We start from the raw sequence: 6,971 nt of genomic DNA, 5'->3' as shown, positions 1-6,971 counted from the left end.
TTTGGTCTCGTACTGTATCGCGTACCTTGTCAGTGTCGTGTGCTTTGCTTGGCCATTTGTTGTGATAAACAGGAAAGTGTGTTCAAGTGCCAGCAAAACGGTGTAAAGAAATAGTCTTTGTGAGAAGCAGTCAATCAGCAGAAGTTAAAAGCAGCTTGTAAGTGTATTTATTTCTTGTCTCAGTGTTTAGCCCAGTTGTGGTTGCTAGGAAACGCTTGTTTTGTTTACTGTGTGGAGACCTGCTGAAATCGCTTTTGGTCTCGTACTCTATCGTGTACCTTGTCAGCGTTGTGCGCTTTGCTTGGCCATTTGTTGTGATAAACAGGAAAGTGTGTCCAGCTGAATTCAATTTGAGTTTTGTTAGACGAATATAAAAAGCTTAATCGTGTGAAGCGCTCCTCGTGTGAAGACCGAAGAGTGTAAAGACCATTGACTCTACCGTTCGACTCCACCGAGCAGGGACACCGGCAAGGCACATAAGTATCGCTTCTGAATCGTTCTCTTTCCTACTATTTGTTCACCTTCTGTTTTCAGTTTTTATAACAAATTCTTACTATGTGTTTCCAGATCCCTACTACCACTACCACTCGCAAACCATGCATCACACACTGTAGGCAGCGCAATCCTAACAACCTGCGCACTTTGCCCATGTCTACTAATACACACCAGTAGCTGCTCGCATTAAATTCAAGGCATTAATGTTTGCCTACAAAACCACCACTGGCTCTGCACCCATTTACCTAAATTCATTACTTCAGAGTTATGTGCCTTCTAGAAGCTTGCGTTCTGCAAGTGAACGGTGTATTATTGTGCCATCTCAAAGAGTCACTTTCATCACTTTCACAGACTTTTTCATTAACTGCTCCCTCCGGAAGGAATGACCAGCCCAAATCAATCCGAGCAGCTGAGTCCTTAACCATCTTCAAGAAATGACTAAAAACACATCTGTTCCACCTTTATTTGACCCTCTAACTCTAGCACTTTCTATTCTATTTTAATTCTACTTTATTTATATTTATCTTCTTTTTTTATTTAAAAAAACAAACAACACTAGCTTCATGTTGCTCTTTTGTTAGTTTTGACTGCTTTTATTGTCCTCATTTGTAAGTCGCTTTGGATAAAAGCTTCTGCTAAATGACTAACTGTAAATGTAAATGTAAATGTAATAAACCCTTATGTCTTCTGTTTAAACACAGTTTCTGTATAACCATATGAAATGACACTGTACACCTCCTTCAAATCATCACACAGCAGTTACAGTTGTATCATTCAAATTGTAACGGTTACACATGACACAAATTATCAGTCACTCTCATAAACTATATACATTACTCTAAACAAATATACATTTACATTTCCTGAGTCGTTTTCTGTTTAATTATCATATACTGAAATAAATGTATTATTATTTACAGGAGAATCAATTGTAACATGCAACACAGACCAACTGTAATTTTACCGGTACTTTCATCTGGGTGACTCTATTAAATTAACCACCTTAAACAAGCTGTTCGCTTTCAAACACATAGGAAATGTGTACTCGCATGTTTTTACATTCATTATAACTTTTCACTTTTTTTATGAGAACATACCTGAATTATCAGGAGAAACAAAAGCACACGCAAACTTCAGTGTCTTTCCACAGGCGCAGTTTGGTAGCGTCTGAGGTAAACACAACTCGCATCACCATGGTAACCCACAGCTGCGTGCTTTCTCTGGTGGTCAGAGCTGTATTGATTCAAACTCAGTTGCTCCTCGTCCTCCTGGATTTTGCACAGTGTCTGTGCGAGAAGGCTCACTGGGGGAAACGCATACTTGCGTAGGCCGGGCCAGCTGTGTGCCAGTGATTCCGTGCCGAGTGTTCCCTCGGTCAAGGAGTAGAACAACCGGCAGTGAGAGGTCTCTGGAGAAGCAAACAGGTCTACCTGAGCGGCTCCGAAACGTCTCCAAATCAGCTGGACCGTCTGGGGATGGAGTCGCCATTCTCCCGGGAGCATTGCTCGAGACAGCTCCGTCGGCTGTACGGTTGAGCAGGCCCGGAATGTGAACAGCACGAAGTGACCTCAGAACCTTCCGACTCCAAAGGAGGAGGTGGCAGGCGAGTTGCGACATGTGACGCCCCAGAGGGTTGGTTCCCTGCGGGGTTTGCCATCACTGTAACCCTCAAACCGCCCGCGTTACTGCTGGAAGTGGTTCTCGTCTGTCCACCAGAACGAGCCCCAGATCGCGGCAGCAGCAGCGGGACTCCGCCCCCTTGCGAGTAGCGGAGCCTGGTTCGCAAACGCACGGGTGAAACGGCATCCTTATAAGGACCCGTGTAGCTCTTTTAGAGAAATTTGCTCTTTAGGAAATGCTCTTTTAGTGCTGAAGCGCACAGGGGAGATGGCCGCTTGCAACACGACAGGGGTAGTGCAGCCTGAAGTGCGAGGCCCACTCGACACTGGAATGACCACCGCTGAAGCGCTTAGTCTACACTCGAAGTAGATTGGTCTATCGAAGCGATATCCCAATTCGTCGGTCACCGACGTGACTCGGAGTGACCGACTGAAAGGGAACTCTTCTTCACATCATAAATAAATAAATAAATAAATATTAATAATAAAACAAACATTGCAATTGTGAATACACAATGGTGTATCATATAAACTCGGGAACAGGAGCCCTCTTTGGGCTGAATTCGGGGCCTGGAGCCCACATTGGATCAAGCTCTGGGGCTGGAGCTGACACTGGAGCGAGCTCCGGGGCTGGAGACGATCGCCTTCTCCTCCTTATATTCCCCTTTAGGTTTGGGTTGAAAGGCGTGGTCGGCGGGCTTGAGTGAGCCGCGACCGGCGGGCTTGTCTGAGGAACCGCCGGCAGGCTTGAGAATGCCGTGGCCGGCGGACTTGACATCCGAGCGGCCGGCGGAGGGGTTCCAGATCGGGATCGGAGGCTCTCCAGACACCGGATGACCGCCTCCTTCCAGTCGAGGTTGGTGGTGTCTGGGAGCTCCGTTGACTGATGGTAAGTGACCCCGAGCCGGAACAGCATCACGAGGGTCTCCCCATCGAGTGAGCCGGCAAGGGCAAGCGGCACAAATGCCACAAAATATTGTACTTTCTTTGTATTGTATTGTTCACTCCACTACATTTATATCAAGGTCCTCGAAGTAGAAAGTCGTTACTATGTAGCAGTTTGAAAGTCAGTGGGTGATTTTTTTCAGACACCGGATGACCGCCTCCTTCCAGTCGAGGTTGGTGGTGTCTGGGAGCTCCGTTGACTGATGGTAAGTGACCCCGAGCCGGAACAGCATCACGAGGGTCTCCCCATCGAGAGAGCCGGCAAGGGCAAGCGGCACAAATGCCCTCGCGTAGGTGAGCGGGTCGTGGCTCGCCTGAGCCACGGCGATAAACATCGCTCTTTCCTACATGTTGGCGGGGAGAAACGAATAGGAAAACAAAAGACTTTCAAAACAAAAAACAAACACGGGGAGAAGGGCCGCCGCTTACTGTTTTGGGTCTGGTATTCTGTCACGTTGCTACTGTGTTGGAGCGCGGAATGAGGAGACGAAGAGTACATCAATAAGGAGATTTTAATGACTTCAAGGGAACCAGGAAAACACACGATATATATATATATCTTTGTGCACTTACTCTGAAAGTGAATTCTCACTTTCCCTAATAAGGAAATCATTGAGGTTTTTCCTCTTCAACAAGGGATGCATTTTCTGCTGTAACATAGGAAAAGTCAGCGGTTCCCAGGGGGAAAGCATTGATCTAACAGCCTCTGGACTCTGTCGATCTCCCCTCTTGTCTTTGCGATGTGGATTTTCCTCTTCACTGAACGTGCCTGAGCAATCAAAAAGCATCTTCACTGGCTTGGAAATGTGGCGAAGAGGTCAAGTACAAGTTCCTCTCACAGTCAGCAGAAAACTTCTCTTGGCAGTGCTTGAATGCTCCGCTTGGCACCACTGTTGAAGTTGAAAAAAAAAAAAACAGCAAGAGAGAAAGCAGGAGACCCCCACATGACTCAGAACTTCTTAGTCTGTTTCAGAGCTTTATGGTTGGAAAACTACAACCAAGTCAGTTAAGAAACCACAACTAGATCCTAGTGAACTGGCAAATTACAGACCCATTTCAAATCATTCTTTCATGTCTAAAATGTTAGAAAAAGTTGTGTCTGCTCAATTGTGCTCCTTCCTGCAAAAAAATGATCTCTATGAAGAATTTCAGTCAGGTTTCAGGCCCCACCATAGCACAGAAACTGCACTTGTTAAAATCACAAATGACTTGCTTCTTGCGTCAGACCAAGGCTGCATCTCATTGCTAGTTTTACTTGATCTTAGTGCCTGATGGAGAAACGGAAAGCTTAATGTAGACTTTGCTATTCCACGGCAAAAATTATGATTACAGGGTAAGTTTATCAATTAATAAAGACAGTACATGATTTGTGAACTAATATATTTTGATGTTTGCATCTCATAATCAGCTCTTTATGTATTGTATGGCTTTTCTAAAGTAGTCCTGTGAAACATACTGTAAATCACAATAAAAGAGCTTTAAAAACATGTAGAAGCGGGCTAAAATGGCATGGTTGCTACAGAAAATGCATTTTTATCTCATTATCTCATATGTGTCAGTGATGAAATCGGTGGAGAAACGGAAAGCTTAATGTAGACTTTGCTATTCCACGGCAACTGCTGCCCAACAACAATGTGCTCCAATAGTTTGTATGGCATCTGAGAGAGGGGTTTGAGGGGTGGATGGGCAGAAGCAGGTAACAGATACTCTTCTGTCACCTGTTCCTTACACCACCACTGACAACAAGGACCCCCATTCACAACCCACCCTCCTATTCTTCCCTTCAACTATGAATAAGTAATCATCCCATCCAAGAGGCGAGCAGGGAACTTGGACCGGACCATTTCATGTGGCAGCCACAGGTAAAGCGATCCCCCCCATCATGGGCAACCGGAGCCGGAGAGGGCCTCTTCTTCAGCCGGTCTGTAACCCGACCTGTGACTCTCGCTCTCTCTGTTTACCTGCCGCATCAGGCCGGCCCTTTATTCCAGTGAGTGGCAGCTCAGAGGGGCTCACTTTCACCTCTGTACTATGGCACATTGTAATATTTAATGGCAAACAAGCTCGGGGGAGCGTGGGTAACTAGACCCTGCATTTTCCACCAAGAAATGGAAGCTTAAAAGACCGTTTGATCTGCACCAACACACGCCGGAGCACAACATTTGTTTTGGGGATATAACTGTGGTGGTTTTCCATGAAATAAATACAGTGTAAATGGGAAAGACTTACTTTTTGAAGATTTGTGGTAATGGCCTTTGAAGGGTGTTTTCTTGATACTGTAGGAATTAAGAATATATTACTATAAAATCCCACTTAATCCAATAGATCCAATAAATTTTTCAACTGTGTGTCCATAGAAATTAACATAGAGGCTCATTTGAAAACTTTACCTATACATTTTTGCAAAACTCTGAAAAGGTACCTATACAGTTCACTGCTGTTTCCAGCTAAAAATGAACACTAGTGGCAGTAAAACACCAACAATTTTTATTCTATTTCACACAAATTATGATTACAGGGTAAGTTTATCAGTTAATAAAGACAGTACATGATTTGTGAACTAATATATTTTGATGTTTGCACCTCATAATCAGCTCTATATGTATTGTATGGCTTTTCTAAAGTAGTCCTGTGAAACATACTGTAAATCACAATAAAAGAGCTTTAAAAACATGTAGAAGCGGGCTAAAATGGCATGGTTGCTACAGAAAATGCATTTTTATCTCATATTTGGATTTGTTTCAGTTAGGTTTTAATGTGGAGTGTAGGTGCTACATTAAAACATTTTCAAATAAAGAGCATTAACCTTTTAGTGCCATTCGCCAGGCATTTTATTCCCAAACTGCCCTGACTGACACAAAAACCAATGTAATAAAACATTGCCAGATTCATGTTCATCTGTTTCAGATAAAACTGACCATGCTTTTAGTGGCGTTGACTGGACATTTCACTTTGAAAGTGTCGCAAAACGTGCAACAAGCAACTTATCATTGTGCAGAAATGTCAGTGAGCCTGGGTTGATATTTACTTAAAAGAGAGAGTATTTAATTTATATTATTAATTATAATTAATTACATTTTAATTGTATAATTAAATATTCTTTTTAAATGAGATTATTTATATTTTTCTTTATTTCCTTATTATTATTATTTGAACTAACCAACCTCTTCATTATCTTTCCATTCAGGTGCTTTTGTAGAGTGCAAAGCCATCATGAAATAATTTTTTTCTCTCTGTCAGATGATACAGTGTTGTAATGAATCCAAAACCCATGTTCCAGAGTTTGAAACTAGGTCAACACTAGTTGTTAATGTTATTACCGTAATTCTTATACATTACTAGTATTGTTTTAAGCAAATCTACCATTTTTATATTAGAGGTCCCTGAGTCAGAAAAGGCTGGCTACATCTGAAATAGATCCTTTCATTCAACATCAACACTCAAGCACAATCATGTGAATAAACCTTACAGCGGACCAGTTGATCTACTTTTAAAACCTTTTCAAAAGATGAATGAGCAAATGTAAAGCAATAAAAAGGTTTTCTACAATGCTGCAATGATTCTTTCAGCACAACATAAAACTGATTGAGTGATTCCATCACCTGCAGGTCAATACTTCACCCACAATGGACGGCTGGATGAATGAATGAATGAATGGATGAATAAAATGATGTGAATGAGTGAATGAGTCATTGCATTATACAGCACACACCCTATACACATGCTGCATGTTCTCACCTCAAACGGCAATATATGATATACAGAACCCATCTGAATGCTGTTAACAGATTTTTGAAAATTTACACTAAACCTTACAGCATATTTTTTGTTTATATTCTATAAACTACATAAATAACACACACACACACACACACACTATATATATATATATATATATATATATATATATAT

The sequence above is a fragment of the Sinocyclocheilus rhinocerous genome, unplaced genomic scaffold (genome assembly GCF_001515625.1).
Source record: "Sinocyclocheilus rhinocerous isolate Xijiao unplaced genomic scaffold, SAMN03320098_v1.1 scaffold127, whole genome shotgun sequence".
Classification (NCBI taxonomy): Eukaryota; Metazoa; Chordata; class Actinopteri; order Cypriniformes; family Cyprinidae; genus Sinocyclocheilus; species Sinocyclocheilus rhinocerous.
Note: the sequence above shows the minus strand (reverse complement) of the source record.